A 21,909-nucleotide genomic window follows, 5' to 3' on the forward strand; every position below is an offset into this window, starting at 1 on the left:
GACGTTTTTGTTATCTCCAATGGCTGGCTGGCCAGTCCCTTCCTTTCAGTTATTCTCCCCATTCATAGAGAAGGTTGGAATTGTCCCTAGTTATTTCCTTCTTGGTGTATCCTCCAAATGACAGCACTAGCTTAGCTAGTTGGCACCTTTATCTAAGGCGACATTATAAGAAGTGTAGAAATTCTTTTTCTGTGGCTCTATCCTGCTTTTGTGTATTGCTAATTTTGTTTTGTTTGTGCAAAAAATCTATTTAGGTGAACACTTCTTTGTGATGTTCATGACTTATTTCAATTTTTACAGAGGAGGAAACTGCTAATCATGCCTCATTGATGTCAACTTTATTTTGGATCTCTCTCTTTTTGAGGACATTAACTACAGTTTCTGATTACCAAATATTGTAGTCGCTTTAATTTCTCAAAGGTCTTAACAGGTGAAGCGTTGTGGAGAAATGACAAGAAAGCTACGGTTTTTCAAAGATCAAATTATTAAAGCTGGGATACTATCCTCAATACACACTGTGGTGGAGCCAGATGTGGAACTGGAGGAATTAGAGGTTCATTTTCTCTACTCCCGGTGCATAATTATTCCTTCCCCACTTTGACTTGCTTTGTGTTTTGTTCTGCTATTCCAGCAATAACATAAAGTGATAATCTATTGAATGCAATGATAGTTTAAGTATTACTGGTCTTTTATGGAATAAGGACTATCAAATTTGCTTTTGTTTCAATTTCAGATACAAGTTGCCGGGCATGAACAGGAGCTAATTGAAATGAACTCCAACAGTGAAACTTCGTCAAACATACAATGAGCTCCTGGAGTTCAAGAGAGTTATGCTAAAGGTGAACTTTTGGATTCATTTCTTCTTATTTGTTTATGTTTCTTTTGTAGTTATCAATGATTTATGTTACTCAGATTGGAGTGTGATCGTCAGATTCGAGTATGTTATAAATTTTTCATGTATTTGGAGGATACTTAGAAGGTCATATCCCTCTACCCATATTCATATATATGTCCAAAATGAGTTTTGAACACGGTACTTCAACAATAACAAAAAGGTGCCAGAGTAACATAGCATTATTACATTTGTTTAATGACTTTATCCCATCTTCACTGCTAAGAGTCATTTGAGGGTCTTGCTTTTTTTTTTCTCTCTCCATTAAATGGTCTAACCTTAAGTATTCCATCATTTGTTGAATCCCTAAAGCCATTGTGTGTCGGTGCATAGTTGTGGGCTTTATAACATTTTTGTATTCAATCCATTGTTTTACAAGCAATTAAGCACTTCAATGATCCTACGCGTGCCTTAATCATTCAAACATAACAGTAAACCACTAGATGAACCAGAAGGGAAGAAATTGAAAGAAAATAGTAAAGATAAAATGGGAAGTAACATATGAAATGAATACTATTATCTGTGGTATTGATATGTAACGTTGTCAAATATGTGTAAACTCTTTTCAGTTTACATTTTGAATGCTGCATTTATGTAAGGTTTCGATAACCAGATTTTTTTATTGACTATTGAATGCCTTCTGATACATATTTCTCAAATTCCAGGCAGGTAGTTTTCTTGTGTCTGGTAATAACCATGCAGTTGCCGAGGAAAGGGAATTAAGTGAGAATGTGCGCTCTGATCATAGTTATTTTGAGGCATCGTCATTAATTGAACAGGTATTTGTTGACCCTGTTATTAATTATTTTTTTCAAGTCTCTTTCTATGGTCCCCCATCTACTATATCATTATTGACCGTACAGGAAATGAGGACTGCAGACCAATCTGGGTTGAGATTCATCAGCAGGATTATTTGTAAATCCAGGGCTCTTAGATTTGAGAGGATGTTATTTCGTTCTACTAGAGGCAATATGCTTTTCAATCAGGCACTGGCTGGTGAAGAAATCACGGATCCTTTATCTGCTGACAAGGTTTCTTTTTCCTACACATAATCATCTACTATGTTGCTAAATCTTATTTCAACCATCTTTTCAGTTGGAATTTGTTACTGTTATTTGGTACATTCTTATTCTGGGTTGTCTACATCCAAAGAGGTTTATCGTATTTCTTTTGGCTATCTACATTGTCACAGTATTGATTTCAACTTCACAATTTTCCATTTCTAGTTATCTTTGCAGGTAGGGTCAGTATTTGTAGTTTTTTTTTCTCTGGAGAACAGGCAAGAGCAAAGATTTTGAAAATTTGTGAAGCATTTGGAGCTAGTTGCTATCCTGTTCCTGGTGACTTAAGTAAACAAAGACAAATAACTAGGGAAGTAAGTGCGGCATCGTGGAGGTTAAAAATTTTGTTTTTCCAGCTGAAAAGATGAAGCACAAGTATGCGTCTCACAACCAAGCCTTAAATGATTTCTTGATTCTTTGAGGAGACGATCCAACAGATATATGTATATTGATTCTTTTGTTCTGGAACATAAAAGAGCAACGGCAAACTTTAATATAATTTGGCTCTACCTTTTCACTTGCTTATCAATATCTCTCATCCTTGATTAGTTGGAATATAGAAATCTTTATTTTTCTGGTTAAAGTTTCGATTTTTTGTCACAGGTCTCGTCACGTCTTTAAGAATTGGAGGTCACAATGGATGCCGGTATTCGCCATCAAAATCAAGGGCGGAGTTAGAACATTTATTTTGGGATGTCAAATTTTAAAAAAATTATTTTGTGGTGTCAAAAAAAAAAAAATTTTGGGTGTCAAATTTTAAAAAATATATATTTTAAGGTGCTAAATTTATAAATTTCAAAAAAATTTGGGCTGTCATTTGAGACCCCTCGTATAGAGCTGGCTCCGCCAGTGATCAAAATAAAGCTCTGACTTCAATTGGATGCCATCTAACACAAATACACAATGGATGAGCATGGTAAGATATACTAGCGAATGCACATTGTCTTGTATATTTGTTTCCTCTGTTAAGGCAATGAACATCTTTTCGTGCAAAACTATTTAACTAGCATATGAAAATCCCATAAGTAGGATATATTTGATGCTGCAATATTATCAACTAAGACCCTTGTGATTTATTTTTGTTTTAAACTAGGTACGAAGGGAGAAAGCTGTATAGGGTACGTTGAATTTTGATGTTAAAAAGAAGAGAAAATCGCCTCAGTGACCAAAAATGCCTTATAATATACGATTTTAACCAACTTTTTTTGGATTTGCCAAAATGACCAACAAAATCGCAACGCGAAATAAAAATCGCAACGCGATCCCCAGAATCGCAAATCAGTTTCCAAAATCGCAACGCGATTCTTGACAATCGCAATGCGATAGTACAAATTCGCATTGCGATTTTCCAGAATCGCAACGCGAATATGAAAATCGCAACGCGAACACATAAATCGCAACGCGTATCCGTAAACCGCAACGTGTATCCGTAAATAGCAACGCGTATCCGTAAATCGCAATGCGTATCCGTATATCGCAACGCGTATCCGTAAATCGCAACGATAATCCGTAAATCGCAACGAGAATCTGTAAATCGCAACGATAATCCGTAAATCGCAACGAGAATCTGTAAATCACAACACTGAAATTTTGGGTATATAACTACGCAACAGCAGCAAATCATAAACTAAATCCCTAAATCGCAACTCATTCCATCTCCATCTATCACTCTCTCCGGCGACATCCGTTCCTATATCCAACGACATCCTTCCCAATCCGGCAACAGGTTTTAGTTTCGCAGCTCGTCTGTTTAGTAAATTAATTTACAACCATGAAATCATCTAATGTTGATCATGTTTGGATAGATTTGTGTTTTGGAGGGTCATGGGATAATGTTCATGGTGTTTTACAATATATGCCTTTACCCATGAATCTTCAACTAAAATTGTCTTTACAAAAGTTAACTTATGAAACTCTAATGCTACGTGTTTCAAATAAATTGAATTTAGAGCCCCTAAGTGGATTTAGGCTATCTTATCAGAGAAATGGTAAAGTTTATTTGTTAACCGACAATGAAGATGTTGAACGATTCATTGCTTACATTAGTGTTTCACAAGATGATGTTACATTGTATGTTGTTGAACCTAGAAGTAGTATTGTTGGGTCAGTAGCGGGTAGTAATCAACTAAGTTTTTCTCAAAACCCACAACCTTTCTCTAATCCAAATCCCAATCAACTTTCAGCACCAAATTCCAGTTTTCGTATTGACCAGTTAGACGATGATGAGCCAACAGAAAAAATTGTGAGTACTAGTCAGTATTCGAAATTTGGTCTTGGTCAATATCCAGACTTTGATATTGGTCAATACACGGATTTTGATGATGTTTCAGAAGAAGAAACAGACCCTGCGTGTAATGATTTTGATATTGGTCAATACCCGAATTTTGATGATGAAACAGCCGTTGTCGAAGAATGTATTGTTGATGATAATGAGGAGGAAGTTACGACTGTGAATGAACATGTTGAACATCCATTCTGTAATTCATATAATCCTGAAGAAGAAAAAGAAGAAGAAAAAGTCCCCGAAGAAAAGAAAATGCCACGGGCGTATAACTGGAATATGCCAGAATTACTTCAGATACCGGAAGAAGAGTTGGTAAAGAAAGCAGTTGATTGTTACACAAAAGTTATTCGTATCAAGAAAGATGATTGTTTTGATACAAAGGAAGACTTGAAGATAGCTTTGTATACGAAATGTGTGGAAGATGGCTATCAACTAAAAGTTAACAAATCAAGCAAAGATCGTTTCGAAACAAGGTGTATGATTGACAAAAACTGTACGTGGCGTATGATTGCAAAGAGAATAAAAGATTGCGAAATGTTTCAAGTTAGGACTTTTATTGATAAACATACATGTTCAAGAACCCAAGTTTTTCCTCACCATAGACAGGCAAACAAAAAGGTGTTGGGTGGTTTTCTGGCTGAGTTAATGTTTTTGAATGGCAGGGTATATCGGGGACATGAAATTATGACTGACATGAATGCTCAGTTCAAGATTAGTATATCATATTCTCAAGCTTGGAGAGCCAAATGTTATGCCTTGGAATTGTTGAGGGGGTCGCCAGAAGCATCGTTTGCCCAACTGCCGGCTTATTGTCACAATTTAAAGCTGAAAAATCCTGGGTCGGTAACTCATATCAAAACAGATAGAGATGGACACTTTGAGTTGTTGTTTATCGCCATTGGTGCTACGGTTAGTAAATCAATATAATTTTGTTGACTCATTTTTGTTAGTTACATGCATTTCACATTTAAATGATTATTTCTTGTGTATATTATTTTGTAGATTCGTTCGTTTATTACTTGCATGCGCCCAGTTATTATAGTTGACGGAGCACATTTGAAAGGTCGATACCTTGGAGTAAACTTATTAGCAGTAGCCATGGATGCTAACAATGGGATATTGCCAATAGCTTACGGGGTTGGCAAATCTGAAACCTCTGATTCATGGACATGGTTTATGGGGCATCTTAGGGATTGCATAGGTCCTATTAGCAATCTGACAATCATATCCGATAGGGCAAACTCAATTGACAACGCTGTTAGAAGGTGTTTCCCATATGCTTTTCATGGACTTTGTGGTGTTCATTTGTATAGAAATCTAAAATCAAGGTCTGCTGGTATAAAAAAGCACAAATGGACATACTGAAAGGCTGTAAAAGCTTATCGGGAAGTGGATTTCAATAAGCATATAAATTGTTTAAGACGTGTTTTGCCTCAGTGTGCTCAAACACTAGAAGATGTCGGGTTTGAAAGATGGTCAAGAGTACATCAACTTGGAGCAAGATATGGTTTCATGACGTCTAATAGTGCAGAATCAATCAACGCTCTAAGTCGTCATTCCCGGAAATTACCCATTACTATGTTAATGGAGTTTTTTCGAGCCTCTATTCAACAGTGGTACTACAAGAAAAGAAACCATGCATGTATTATTTCTTTGAATTCGTAACTTATCATATTTATATATTTACTAAGTATTGTTTATTTAAATTTACAGGAACATTGGAACATCGTGTTACACCATGGACTGAAAAAAAGATAACGAAACGTGTTGTGAAGTCAACGTCATGGAGAGTTGAACCATGTTCAAACACTTTGTTTCAAGTACTGGATAATAACTTAAATGGGCTAGTCGATCTAAATGCAAAGACGTGTAGTTGTATGAAATGGCAAACATCTGGTTATCCGTGTGGCCATGTTATAAAAGTTGCTCTTCATTTAAACCAAGATGATTCAAGCGCATACGCTATGGATTGCTACACTACAGAAGTTTATCGACAGACTTATGCCGAGATTGTCTACCCTATTCCACATCCTTCTGAGTGGGACATACCAGATGACTTACAAACAGTTTTGCCACCAGCCATGGACAGAAGGCTACCTGGCCGACCAAAAAGTCACGATCGTATACCGTCTAAGGGTGAAGAGAAGAAGAGATCGATATGTAGTCGGTGCAAGGAAAGTGGTCATACAAGGTTGACATGTGGATCACCAGTGCCATCAAAATCATCTTTTCCTCTACCAAAATATGGATCCTCATCAAAATCCAAAGCTCATATGGTGTCAAGCAAAAGGCAATCATCTTTAAAATCCCAATCACAATTGGCTTCACCTTTTGGGACTGTTAACTTAGGTGATTTTTAAATGCAAACGTTGTATTATGTGGATTTTATGTGTGAACTTTTAACATTTTCAGTTGAATTAATGACTCAGGCCAACCATTTTGAATTAACCAACTCTTGTTATTCAGTTGTTATCACTTATTAGGCATGCATTTGACTATCGCAACACGGAAATTACAATCGCAACACGGAAATTACAATCGCAACGAGAGAATCGCAATGCGAAATGAAAATCCCAACAAGAAAATCGCAATGCGGAAATGAAAATCGCAATGCGAAATGAAAATCGCAATGTGAAATGAAAATCGCAACGAGAGAATCGCAATGCGGAAATGAAAATCGCAATGCGAAATGAAAATCGCATTGCGATTCTCTCGTTGCGATTTTCATTTCCGCATTGCGATTTTCATTTCGCATTGCGATTCTCTCGTTGCGATTTTCATTTCGCATTGCGATTTTCATTTCAACATAATGCAGATTGAAATCAACAAAATCAACCATTACATTTCAATCAATTAAACAAGCACAAATAAGAATTATGTTCGCATCAATTACACAAATCAACTTTTACAAATCATCTTTTACAAATCAATTAAACAATCAAAAAATAAGCAATAATTCTTATTTCCAATCATCTACTATTGAATCAACTTTTACAAATCAATTAAACAATCAAAAAACAATCAATTAAACTATTGAATCAACTTTTGCAGCCATACATCATTTTCACGCAGTTCACTTCTGAGATTAACCTGCAGAAACCAAACATTTGCTCAAACAACACTTTCTACACATCTAAAACCTACAAACAACAAATTATTCTATTCTAGGTACTTAACCAAACATTTTCAAACCAAAAGTCTATAACTTACCAATTGTTTATGGACATTTTTATAACGCGGATGCAGGTAGGCAGCGTCTCGTATATATCGATTTAGCCATATAATGCTGAAACCACAAGCCTACTGCAGCTCTATCTCTATCGGTGGGAGGTAGATACTTGGTGCTTCCCGTCGTCAAACGCTCCAACGCCAAGCATACGAGAGGACCATAATCTCCTCTGGCTCCTCCCGTTTGTTGTGGCGCGGTCTCGTCTCTAATAACTGTAATATTGAGCTTCTTTGGCTTCTTGTTTCCAGAACGAGTCCAATAATTGATCGCATCCAAGAATTTAGCCAAATGAGAGCTCCATCCCTTAATAATATCTCTTAAATCAGCCAATGATATGTAATTTATCATGCTGTCATACACTATTGTCTTAAGGGATGGGAGCTGAAGCTCGACGAGAATCCAATGTTACGTTCCAAAACAGGGATAAACACCTGCAATCATAAGTAATAATTCATTCATTTGCGCACTTATTTCATAAAACCTTTAAACTCAATCTAAAATAAATACTAACCTTATCGACCTCCCACCATGCAGGATAAAGTTTAGCTTGTCCATTGCCCAAATCAAATGATTCATCTCGTGCATTCTTCAAGTGAACGGCGTTAAAAGACGTCGGCATAATTGTATATCGTATATTTTTATTTTTCTTAAGTTTCTTATTATTAGAAGACGTGTCACCCACGCATCGATATGCTGTTTTACAAAAAAAGACATATATTAGTGACTTACATAAATTTAAAAAAAAATTAATCAAATTGAAATATAAGAAAAATATAAGACTTACCCCCCCATCGAAATAGCCATTGTCTTCGACCCCTAATAATACGCCCCACCAAGACCGATCAAGCAACAAATAGATATCATCGGTGAGCTTGCATATGTCAGTGAAACACCCCTGGCTCCGCTCATGTAGATAAAAATCAACTGCGGTCTTAGCCCAAAGGGTGTTATCCATAATTGTGTCCGGTAGTTGTTTCCTCTCCTCTTCAGATACCGGTATGGTACTGGCCGGTAACTCATACGAGAGCCAACTTGAATCCATCATGTCCGGCACGTCAGAGGGTTTCTCAAGAAGCCTACATATGACGCCATGTGAATCGGGCTCTTGAATGGTGGGAGGGACCTCTTCAATGATGACAGTGGCCTCTTGAACGGTGGGAGGGGACTCTCGAGGAATGATAGGGGGGCCTCTTCAACGATAGGAGTGGACTCTTGAGGGATGACAGGCGAGTCGGGCTTCTTCTTGCGGTGTCTTCGCACTATTGGGGTGTACGGAGACTTAATAGCACGTGCACGCTGTCTGATGCGTGAACTCCGTCGTGCAAGCATAACCCGACGTAAAGCATCCACTCTATCGGGCCGCTAAATAATTAATACAAAAATCAGTAAATAAACAGACATGATATTTAAACAGTGAAAACAAAGACAAATATGTTTCAAACTTGCATTGTATTCACCCAAGTCATTATTCTATCATAGTTCACAAAATGCATCAGATAACAAAGAAAATATGTTTCAAACTAATACCCTGAAGTTAGTATTTGTCTTTGTTTTGTCTATTGGTTGAAGTAATGCAATCCATTCAAGTTTCAATTTGCAGAAGAAGAAATAGTTTACTTTCGCAACACGAAACTTAAAATCGCAACGCGAAATGAGAATCGCAACGAGAAACCAAAATCGCAACGCGAAACCAAAATCGCAACGCGAAATAAAAATCGCAACGACAGAATCGCAATGCGAAATGAAAATCGCAACGAGAGAATCGCAACGCGAAATGAAAATCGCAATGCGATTTTGGTTTCGCGTTGCGATTTTGTCGTTGCGATTTTGGTTTCGCGTTGCGATTCTGTCGTTGCGATTTTCATTTCGCGTTGCGATTCTCTCGTTGCGATTTTAAGTTTCGTGTTGCGAAAGTAAACTATTTCTTCTTCTGCAAATTGAAACTTGAATGGATTGCATTACTTCAACCAATAGACAAAACAAAGACAAATACTGACTTCAGGGTATTAGTTTAGCAGAATTGGCAGCAACCGAACAAATTTACTTTCAACCAAAAGACAAAACAAAGACAAATACTATTTCACAGTGTTAAAGAATACACAGTTTAGCAGAATTGGCAGCAACCGAACAAATTTACTTTCAACCAAAAGACAAAACAAAGACAAATACTATTCACAGTGTTAAAGAATACACAGTTTAGCAGAATTGGCAGCAACCGAACAAATTTACTTTCAACCAAAAGACAAAACAAAGACAAATACTATTTCACAGTGTTAAAGAATACACAGTTTAGCAGAATTGGCAGCAACCGAATAAATTTACTAAGCAATCTAAGTGAAATGGCTAATCTAAGTGAAATTACGAGTAAATTTATCATTAAGTTAAATATGGAAAATCTTAAACTTACCTCGTTGCGTAGAGTATGAACCTCATTCTGCAACGATACTATCATCTCACGTAGAGCGGCAACCTCACCACGTAAAGTTGACACCTCCATACGCCATGCACCATCGTTATCGCGTAGAGTACCGATCTCCTCACGCAAGGCATTGACCTCATCACGTAACTCATCCCGTGGAGGTGGAGAACAAGGAGATAAATGTCGTGGCCTCTTTACCGGTCGCCTATCATGAGGTGATGGTGGAGAAGAGGCTCGATGATGTGACGGGATAGGTAATGGCTCTCGTTCTAGAGGTGTATAGTCGGGTCGATCGGGTGATAGCTCTGGGTGAGGTGATGGCTCTCGAATTGGAGGAAGTGGATGCTGCTTATCATCCGTGCCATCAAAAAAACTCTGACTAGCTTGCCACCAATCAGTGGCAAGCTCTTCCTCCGTGGGTGTCAGTCTTTGTAATGGAATGTTGGCCTCCTAACAATATAAAAACTCAAACAAAGTTAAACGTCTACTATTAATAACTTGTTTATATATTATATGAAAGTATTTGTGTTAACTTACATTATTTATTGTCGCATATGGTATTAAGTCTTCCCAATCCAATAGATTTTTCCTCTTCCAGGAAATAGCCCTGGGAATATCATTTGACGTTTTTATTGCATATGTACGCATGCTGGGGAAAGCCTCGAATATCCAAATCTACAAACAATATAATAACAAAATTAGTAATTGTTAAATAATTAATTATAATTTTAGAAACATTATATAGAAATTCTTACCTTAAAGGCCCAAACAAAGCCTGACAAAGTGTATTTCGACCCATCGCCACGCAAACTTTTGCGGTCATCAAAGGCAGTAGACAACTTAGTCCAGGTAGCTTTCCATATACGAACCCCACGGAAACAGATTCCATGCATTCAGGTCCTCTACCAATATTATTAGCTCCCGAGGAATAGATTGTCTGGCCTCTCTGCCTAAAAAGCCGGCATACACAAGTAGTAGAAGGCATACTCGGACAACATCGACGTCATCCATCCGAGTGAAACCAGCTTTCTTATTAAACAATTTCTTCAGGTAGTCGACGTGTAGGTTCGGCTTCTCCATTGACTCATCTGGAAAAACCCGGGATAACCATGATGGGCGGGCGATATGACGAGTGTACCGGCCTACATCATCGTGTCTGAATCGTAGACCAGTGATTAAGCAGAACTCCTTCCGCCCAAAACAAGTATACGCTGGTGGAAAATGAAACCATATCTCTTCCTCACCACGTTGTATACTGTCGGGTAGATTTGATGTCATGGTCTGAAGCCACAAATGGGTCAAATTAGCATCTCCACCCGGATGCTGTACTCTCAGCCATGGCCCGAAGCAGGTTTCCTCAAACAATTGTCTTTGTGCAGGTGAAAGCTTCGAAGCAATTGTAGTGGCTAGGCTAACTTTATTCCTTAATGTCAATGAAGCCGAAAAAAATTTCTACAAAAACAATAAACATACCAAGTTAGATATACCAAAAACTACACTGTGAAGATATACCAAAAACAATAAACATAAAAAGTAGTAGTTTATTCTTGAAACTAAAATTTGCAACACTGTTTTGTCTTTTGGTTGAAATGAAAATCGCAACGAGAGAATGACTGTCGCAACGAGAGAAATGAAAATCGCAACGAGAGAATCGCAACGCGAAATGAAAATCGCAACGAGAGAATCGCAACGTGAAATGAAAATCGCAATGCGATTTTGGTTTCGCGTTGCGATTCTCTCGTTGCGATTTTCATTTCGCGTTGCGATTCTCTCGTTGCGATTTTCATTTTCTCGTTGCAGATAGTCATTTTCACGTTGCGATTTTCATTTATCTCGTTGCGACTCTTCTGCAAATTGAAACTTGAATGGATTGCATTACTTCAACCAAAAGACAGAACAAAGACAAAGACAAATACTAACTTGAAAATCGCAACGAGAGAATAGTAACGCGAAATGAAAATCGCAACGAGGGAATCGTAACGCGAAATGAAATCTAAGTGAAATGGTTAATCTATTATTGAAATTACCAGTAAACTTATCATCAGTTTCAATATGAAAAACCTACAATAATGCAAAAATTTCAAAATAAAAATAATTAAAAAAACTAACCCTCGGAGGTTGATTTTCCATTTCTGAATATTGTGAGGGATTTCTGACCGTGAATGGTTGTGAGGGATTTCGCCGGAGATGGGGACGGATTTCGCCGTAGAGAGTGAGAGATGGAGATGGGACTGAGTTGTGATTTTAGGTTTTAGGTTATGAGTTGCGATTACGGGATTTTGTCTTAATATTCGTTTTTGTAATTTGAAAATAAAATACGCGTAGCGATTATATTGGCGCTTTAAAAATCGCGTTGCGATTTACGGATACGCGTTGCGATTTTACGTATTGTCGTTGCGATTTACGGATACGCGTTGCGATATACGGATACGCATTGCGATTTACGGATACGCGTTGCGATTTACGGATACACGTTGCGATTTACGGATACGCGTTGCGATTTATGTGTTCACGTTGCGATTTTCATATTCGCGTTGCGATTCTGGAAAATCGCAATGCGAATTTGTACTATCGCATTGCGATTGTCAAGAATCGCGTTGCGATTTTGGAAACTGATTTGCGATTTTGGGGATCGCGTTGCGATTTTTATTTCGCGTTGCGATTTTGTTGGTCATTTTGGCAAATCCAAAAAAAATTGGTTAAAATCGTATATTATAAGGCATTTTTGGTCACTGAGGCGATTTTCTCTAAAAAGAAATGTCTTGTTGGGGATGTGCCCCATATTAGCAAAAGCTAAGGTATCTTTTATGCATCATCAGTTTAAATTCAATTTCTATGTAACTAACATTTGTCATTTCTTTTCTGATGAGTATTCAGAATCGTTAATATTTGCTTGTTATTTCTTTGATTTTGTGGATTTATTGTTACTGATTTGGTTGTGTTATGCCTATTTTCGTGCAAGTACTTACTTTCCAGAATTAGTGACAAAACGGGCGCATTCTGTAATTTTTTTATTATTTGGTCACAGCTGGAGACATGGGCACGACTCTGGGCACGACGCGATCTGACGTGACAGTTTCTAGAAGGTTCAGTAGCAACGATTTTTAGAAGACTTCCTCCGCACGCCTTCTGGAAGATGGACGAGTAGAGTTGCATCAGGAGACTAGTTTTAAGTTTAAATTTAAATTAAATAATTATCTTTAGGATTATTTTATTTTATTTTCTTTGTTTATTCTTAGGCTTTGAGAGGCTATAAATATCCACTTGGGGTAAGCCTAAACTCATCACTCAGATTACAATCTTCTTTTCTCTCTAGTTTTTATAAAAGCTTTCTCTTTTTACTTTTCAAGTTATTTTCATTTTTCTTTTAATTTTCAAGATTTGTTTTCAATATGATAAGTATGACTTTTGTCATGTTTAGCTAAATTTTTCATAAGCCGAGAGCTGACGCGATGACACAATTCCAACGGGAGAATTGAAACATGCCCTTAATATCTTCTAAATATCTCTCTCAATCTCTGCGGTTATTTTTCAAAATCAAAACAGTTTTCAAAATCAAAGATTGACTTTGGTCAAGAGGTTGTTGCGATTAAATGTGTGGGAGGAAGATTCGTCTTATAAAAAATAATTCGACTTCCTGGGAACACACTTGGCAAGATGGCTTCGCCAAAAGGGAATTGAGATCGGAATTGACGGTTATTGAAGCAACAATCTGAGTCGGTCGCCACGAACTTAAACGGTAATTGATCTACGGTAATTGATGTTGTTAGAATCAATTACCGAAACCAGAATCAAAGATTGTCTTAGGTATTCGATATACAAGATAGAGTCACGGGGATTGCCCTTGTAGACAAAGTAACCGACGTGAATCCCGGAGGAAAAATCTTATTCGATGATCTAAAGGAAATTGAGTCAAAGTAAGGCTTGAGGCTATTTTTACAGTATTCATTCACAATCTTTATTTTCTGATTTTTACTTTAATAACTTTTTATTTATTTAATCATTTTTATTACTATTTAAATCTCATTTCACCAAACCACCTCATTTTACTGTCTTTCGCCTGATTTAAAACCAATCAAACATAAATTTGTGATTTTCTAAGTCCCTGAGGATTCGACCCTTATTTCTCTATACTACGCATTTCATTATTGATTAATTGAGAAAAATGAATTATTTTGACATCGAAAACGACAATTGTCAAAATGGTGCCGTTGTCAGGGACTTCGCCAAAGTTACTAATTTTTTGTTTGCTTTTGATTTATGACCAGGACTAATCTGGGCACATTAGTGGAGTACGACTTTGAGATCGAAGCCAAAGCTAGGAGACTCCACGCAAAGACGCTTCGGGAAAGAATGAGACAACAAACAAATCCAGAAGAAGAATCAAACTCTGGAGAATTCGTTGATACATAACCAATTCCGATGATCGATCCCTACTATCCGGGAGTTAGTCGCGGCACCTACTGAACAAGTGCCTTTGTGCATTGATTTTCCCCAAGGCGAAACTCTGTACCAGTTGAAAACTAGCCTTATTCATCTCCTCCCTACATTCTATGGATTGCCAAACGAAGATCCACACAAACATCTCAAGGAATTTAATATGGTTTGTTCCAGCATGAGACCACAGGGAGTAATCGAGGACCAAATCAAACTTAGAGCTTTTCCTTTTTCCTTAGTCGATCGGCTAAGGAGTGGTTATTTTATCTTTCCCCTAATTTTGTAACTACATGGGCTTAAATGACTCGTTTTTTTCTTTACAGGTTTTTCCCTGCGACAAAAGTGAATGAACTACGAAGGAGAATACTTGGAATTAAGCAGCTTGATGGAGAGTCACTTTACGACTACTGGGAGGGGTTTAAGAAATTATGTTATAGCTGCCCACAATATGGGTTAACTGAACAAACAGTCCTTCAATACTTTTATGAAGGATTATCTCTCCTGGAAATGAAGATGATCGATGCTGCCAGCGGTGGAGCCTTGGTGAATATAGGCTAGGGATTTAATTTCCACAATGGCCGTAAATTCCCAATAGTTCCGCACAAATAATGAACCTCCTCGAAGGGTTCATGAGATAAGTTCATCTTCCTTAGAAAATAAGATAGATAAGTTAACAGAAGTTGTCAACTTTCTTGTTGCAGGAAAGACAAGACCAAACAGATTATGTGGAATATGCGCATTACATGATCATCCGACAAATAATTGTCCACTGATTTAAGATGGCGCAACAACTCAAGTCAATGCAGTCGGGAACTTTCCAGGACCTCCCCAAAGAGCATATAATCCCTACGATAATACATACAACCCAGGATGGAGGGATCATCCGAATTTTAGTTAGGCTCAAAACTCAAGACCGAATCAAGGTTATGAAGCGAGACCACCTCCACCACTATAACAGCCGCATAATACATCATTAAAGTTGATTGTCGAGAGGTTAGCACTTTCCCAGGAAAAATTTTAGATTCGTATTGAAGCCAACTTACAAGAGATAGACAAGCAAATGAGCCAACTAGCTCAAACCGTAGGCCGCTTGGAATCATGAGGTAAACTTCTATCCCAAACCGAGGTAAATCCAATGAAAAATATCAGCGTCGTCACTCTTCAGAGTGGTACAATAGTGGTGCCACCTATTCCAAAAGATGAAGAAATCCAAAAAGGGGAGAAGACTGGTGATTCAGGATCCTAGAAGAAGAATGATGAAGAACAAATGGATGATTCAACGTCATCTCCCTATGACGTGCCACCATCTTTTCCATCGAGGTTAGTTAAAAGAGATAAACAAGTTGAGGAAAATGAAATACTAGACGTATTTCGGAAGGTGCAAATCAATATACCTCTCCTTGAGGTTATCCGAAAGATTCCAAGATATGCCTGGTTTTTGAAGGATCTTTGTACAACAAAGAGGAAGCTTACCGGGAATGAGAAGGTAAATCTAGGCGAACATGTCTCAGTTGTATTCCAACAAAAGTTACCACCAAAATTAAAAGACCAAGGTATGTTCGCAATACCCTATAAAATTGGTAAAGTTGGGATAAAACGAGTCATGCGTGATCTTGGCGCTTCTATTAATGTAATGCCTCTCTCTGTTTATAATATGATTTCTAACGAGCCTTTGAAGGATACAAGGATATCAATTCAGCTTGCCGACAGATCTGTAATCTATCCGGAAGGACTCTTAGAGAATGTGCTAGTGGAGGTAAACAACTTAATATTTCCTGCTGATTTTTATGTAATTGACATGGAGAGTGATCACACCAAAACTTCGTCTGATATTCTATTGGGGTGTCCATTTCTAAGTACTACACACACAAAGATTGACGTAAGAAGCGGGACTTTAACCATGGAGTTTGATGGTGAGATTGTTAAATTTGATGTGTATAAGAAAATGAAACACCCAAACAAAGTGGAGAGCATAAATTATGTTGGTGTTATCAATCCTTTGGAAAATGAGTTTGTAGAAACTAATTTTTCTTTTGATCTATGCAGGGAGTTAGAAGATCATGATGAGGAAATCAGAAAGTTGAAAAAAATATTTTCAGATTGTGCCGATTTGATTCTTTCTAAGTCTAAAATTCTGCCTTCTGTTTTGCAGGCACCAAAAATTAAGTCGAAACCATCGAAGAATCGTTTGAGGAAATTAATATTTGGTAAAAAGATGTTTTAACGGGTATTCTTTTCGATAAGATTTTTAAATTGGGAAATATCCGAAGAAATCTTTATGAGAGTTTTCAAATTTCTCATAAGGAATTTCTTAGTTGGAAAAAACGAATGAAGTGGAAGTGTTTGTCACAGAACATGTAGTCTAAATCAGGTCGTCGAGCTAACGACGTTAAACAAAAGCTCTTCATGGGAGGCAACCCATTGTTTTTTTTAATTCTGTTACATTTTTTTAATTTTTGATTGAGCATGTTTTATTTAATTTTTATTATTATTTTGCAGGAACCAAATATTTTTAATCAAACTTAAAAGATGAAGATTTGCAAAAATTCTCATTCGAACAGTGCCAATTTCGAGCAGTTACTGACGCACAAAGAAGTGAAAAAATTACCCCAACTCGTGCGCACCGTTTCATTAAACGACGCACGTTAGAAAAACCCCTTAGAGGAGACCGGTGCACGTTAGCAAAACCCAAAAACTTTTCCCACATTTTTTTGTTATCTTTCTACCGCCTACCCACTCCCCAATCCTCTCTTCTCATTCCTTTTGACCGTGGACTCCACAATCCCTATCTCTATCACCTCTTTAATTTTAAACTCTCTTTTATTCTCATAAAAAATTAAATCAATTTGACTCAAACACTTCCCCCACACACAACATAAATAAAAAAATCCAAACCTCTTTTCCGCTTCATCTTCTTCAAAACAATTACTTACTCCCCCAAAAACACCATCGTCTCTTTTTTTCTTCATTGTCACTAGCCTTATAGAACCACAATGCCCTTGCTAACATGCTCACTCCACGATAGTGCGCACAAGGAACCAACAACACAATGATGTCGAGGCCAACATCAAACACTCCGACCACGTCGTATCATTCGGCGTTCGTACCCACCGTCTCTCTCTGTAGCGGATCTAGCATTGTTCATCATCCATCTTCGTCGCGCTCTCCATCACTGTCCTTCTAGTCCATGCCAACTATGGCACTACTTCCTCTCTTCCACAACTGTCGATGCATTCGACGGCATCGAAAAATACTCCGGAGGTAAATTCTTATCTTATTTCCATTCAACTATTACTAATGTACCATCCGATTTATGGTTTTACAGAGGATCTCAAAGTCGATTTTCCACCAACGACACAACCCGACCATGCTTCTAGTTCACAACATCAAACCTGAGCCGCCTACTTCTTCGCCTATCACTGTGGCTGTGGTCGACACTAAATTCGGGGAGTACTTTATTCATTCTCTTGCACTTTATTTTTACGTTTTGAGGCAAAACGCTTTAAGTGAGGGGGAGTAGAGTATAGGATTTAATTTCCCTTTGCTTATCTTTATGTTTTGATGATAATATGTATTGGTTGGATTTGTCGTAAATTTCATTGAATTTCTTTGTCTTGTTGAAAATTTTTGGAATGTTATGCTTGTTTGGGAACACATGATTGTTTATGTTAGGATGTTCTTGATAATGGATAGCATGAATTGTGATTAGTTGGTATTTTTTTATATTCCATGACTTTGTTGATTGCAATGTGATTAACCCAATGCATGAAAACAATTTGGTGAAATTTGAGCCTTTACGAGCGTATTATTTTCGCTCTCATTTTGTTAGATTGAATGTGTCGAATTTAGCATTGGTATTTTAGAACCTGCATGTTAAATACTGTCGAGATTACACATGAACATGATGCTTAAAGATGATTTGGGCACCTTAGTATTAACCATTCATTTTCTCCACTAAATTGCCTACCCATACATTTTCCCCTAGTTAACCACTTTTGAGCCTATTCCCGCTTCTTTGTTTTCACCATATTTATAAACCCAAACCTTTTATCGTATCACTATTTTCTACCATTTTCAGGGCAAGTGAACAATTATCCGATGTATGCTCAATAAAAAAGAGAAAAAAATGGCAACAGTTCGAAAAAAGAAAAAAAAAGGATGTTGTTCGAAAAAAAGAAAAAAAGACGAAAAAAACGAAGAGAAAAAAATACATTTCGAAAAGAAATTTGTTGTTTGATATGTTGTTTTTTTATCTTGTTGTGCTTAATGTTTTGATGAAATTGAGATTATTATTTGTTAGTTCATTGCCTTGAATATTTAGCCATCTATTTAGCCATCTATTTAGCCTTTTTCCCACCTTTACCCGAGTCTCGTTACAACCAATAAAAGACCCTTTGATTTATGCACCTTGTTCTTATTAGTAGTGGAGATTTGATTTACTTGCAGGCCTATGGTAATATCGTGTCAATTCTGACATTGAGCGTTTTTTTACCCCAAACACATTGAGTGATTTGAGTGAATCCCGATAAGGTGTTGAGTTATAACCATTTAAATTAATGAATGAATGGATATTACAATTGCACTTGACTTATTCCAATTGATGATGTTCAATTGATTGATTTCTTGACTTGAATAGTTATTGTGGTCTCTACCTTGCTTTCCTTGAATGTGAGACTTGACAAAGAATGATAAATAGTGTTTTTGACAAATTTGATTGTATCATACTTGAGGACAAACATGAGAAAAGTGAGGGAGAATTTGATGAGTTTTCAGAATCGTTAATATTTGCTCGTTATTTCTTCGATTTTGTGGATTTATTGCTGCTGATTTGGTTGTGTTATGCCTATTTTCGTGCAGGTCCTTACTTTCCAAAATTAGTGACAAAACGGGCGCATTCTGTAATTTTTTTTATTTGGTCACAGCTGGAGACATGGGCACGACGCGGTCTAACGTGGCAGTTTATAGAAAGTCGAGTCAGCGATGATTTCTAGAAGACTTCCTTCGCACGCCTTTTGAAAGATGGACGAGCAGAGTTGCATTAGTAGACTAATTTTAAGTTTGAATTTAAATTAAATAATTATCTTTAGGATTATTTTATTTTATTTTCTTTGTTTATCCTTAGGCTTTGAAAGGCTATAAATACCCACTTGGGGTAAGCCTAAACTCATCACTCATATTACAATTTTCTTTTCTCTCTAGTTTTTATAAAAGCTTTCTCTTGTTACTTTTCAAGTTCTTTTCATTTTTCTTTTATTTTTCAAGCTTTGTTTTCAATATGCTAAGTATGCCTTTTGTCATGCTTAGCTAAATTTTTCATAAGCCGAGAGCTGACGCGATGACTCAATTCCAACGAGAGAATTAAAACAGGCCCTTAATATCTTCGAAATATCTTTCTCAATCTCTGCTCTTATTTTTCAAAATCAAAACAGTTTTCAAAATCAAAGATTGACTTTGGTCAAGAGGTTGTTGTGATTAAACGTGTAGGAGAAAGATTCGGTTTATAGAAAACAATTCGACTTCCGGGGAACACACTTGGCGAGATGGCTTCGCCAAGAGGGAATTGAGATCGGAATTGACGGTTATTGAAGCAATAATTCGAGTCGGTCGCCACGAACTTAAACGGTAATTGATCTACGACAATTGATGTTATTAGAATCAATTACCGAAGCTGGAATCAAAGATTGCCTTGGGTATTCGGTATACAAGATAGAGTCACGGGGATTGCCTTTGTAGACAAAGTAACCGACGTGAATCCCGGAGGGAAAATCTTATTCGATGATCTAAAGAAAATTGAGTCAAAACAAGGCTTGAGGCTATTTTTACAGTATTCATTCACAATCTTTATTATCTTATTTTTACTTTAATAGCTTTTATTTATTTAATCGTTTTTATTACTATTTAAATCTCATTTCACCAAACCCCTCCCATTTTACTGTCTTTCGCTTGGTTTAAAACCAATCAAACATAAATTTGTGATTTTCTAAGTCCCTGAGGATTCGACCCTTATTTCTCTATACTACACATTTCCTTATTGATTAATTTAGAAAAAGGAATTATTTTGACATCGAAAACGACAGTTGTCATTTTCTCTCTTGATTTTCTGTTAGAGCTTTGTAGCCTTAGAATTGAGGAAATGGGTTTCTTTACCTTACAGATTCAAGAAGCACTGCACAGGGCAACAGTTAAAAGCAATTCGCAAGTTGGAATAATTTTCATGTGATGGATTCTGTAGAATCACCTCCTACATATTTCAGAACCAACCATTTCACAAGTGCATATCAGGAGATTGTTGATGCATATGGGCGAGTTCTAGCTTGATGCTTTGCTGCTTTAACTTATGGCCGGCATGATTTACACTGAAACTTCCAACAAAATTGTATAAGCTACTCATTTTAAATAGGATGATTGTTTGGTATTAGGAATCTTATTGTGTTCATCTATAACTTTCAACTATATGGGGGTTTATGTTTTAGATGGTAAATATAAGATGTTTTATCTTTATTGGGTGGTGGGGGTGTGGATGTCACCTTCTGTTCCTTGGCCAACATGGTTTACTTCCAAACATAAAGATAGTTGTTAAAAGATTTATCTAATGACACCATAATATGTCAAAGGTGAAGTGTCTCCTCTGGTGCAGGACTGCATCTTCATGCGTTCTTGATCAATTACATAAACTGTAATGTTTTCAGGATAAATTGTTTGTATGTTTCGAGTTGAATTTTTACTTGCTATCAGGATACTAACATGAGAACTTTTTGCAGTGTTGCTAGATATCAGGAGGCAAATCCTGCAGTTTACACCGTTATTACTTTTCCATTTCTTTTTGCGGCGATGTTTGGTGATTGGGGTCATGGAATATGCTTGTTATTAGGAGCATTGGTCCTCATAGCTCGAGAAAGCCAAATCAGCACTCAGGCATGTGTGCAAACATATCATCTTTAGAGTTGAAACTAACAGACTTTGTTTTATGTGCATAATACAGAAACTGCTATGGTTATGGTGGAAATCGAACAGGAAATTCTTCTTCTGTTGGTTTGCTTAGTTTATATATAAATGCTTTCAGTAATTTACATTTCTTGATAGGATAACATTTCATGCTTCTATGATTTTGCTGCAAAATGGTTATAGTGCTTGTGTCACTTGTAGGCTTGGCCAAAATCTATCTATAGCATGTATACTAATCTAATTCGTTCGTTTGATACCTTACAGAAACTTGGAAGCTTTATGGAGATGCTATTTGGAGGGCGCTATGTACTTTTAATGTAACTTTTTTCAATTTCTGTACAGCTTCCAAATAGCATTATTACCATTTTGCTATTCTGATAAATATCATCTTGTTCTTACCACAGATGATATTTCTTAACTCCCTTTTGGTTATCTTTCACTGCTCATTATAATCAAGTGGTGCACTGGTTCTCAAGCAGACCTTTATCATGTTATGATCTGTATGTTCTTGAGTCCCACTGATGATCTTGGTGATAATGAGTTGTTTTGGGGCCAGATATGACTTCAGGTGTGATTTTGTCTCTTCTGGTTTCTGTTGCATACTGTTATTTGCCATGTTGTTGTGTTTCAAGTCTTCACAGC

General features: G+C 37.0%; 1 pseudogene; it reads left to right on the top strand.

Moving 5' to 3' along the window:
- Nucleotides 1-427: 427 nt before the first annotated feature.
- On the top strand, nucleotides 428-21,645 carry LOC120199182 (annotated as a pseudogene).
- Nucleotides 21,646-21,909: the final 264 nt, after the last annotated feature.

This window comes from Hibiscus syriacus, unplaced genomic scaffold (genome assembly GCF_006381635.1).
Source record: "Hibiscus syriacus cultivar Baekdansim isolate YM2019G1 unplaced genomic scaffold, ASM638163v2 tig00000340_pilon, whole genome shotgun sequence".
Taxonomy (NCBI): Eukaryota; Viridiplantae; Streptophyta; class Magnoliopsida; order Malvales; family Malvaceae; genus Hibiscus; species Hibiscus syriacus.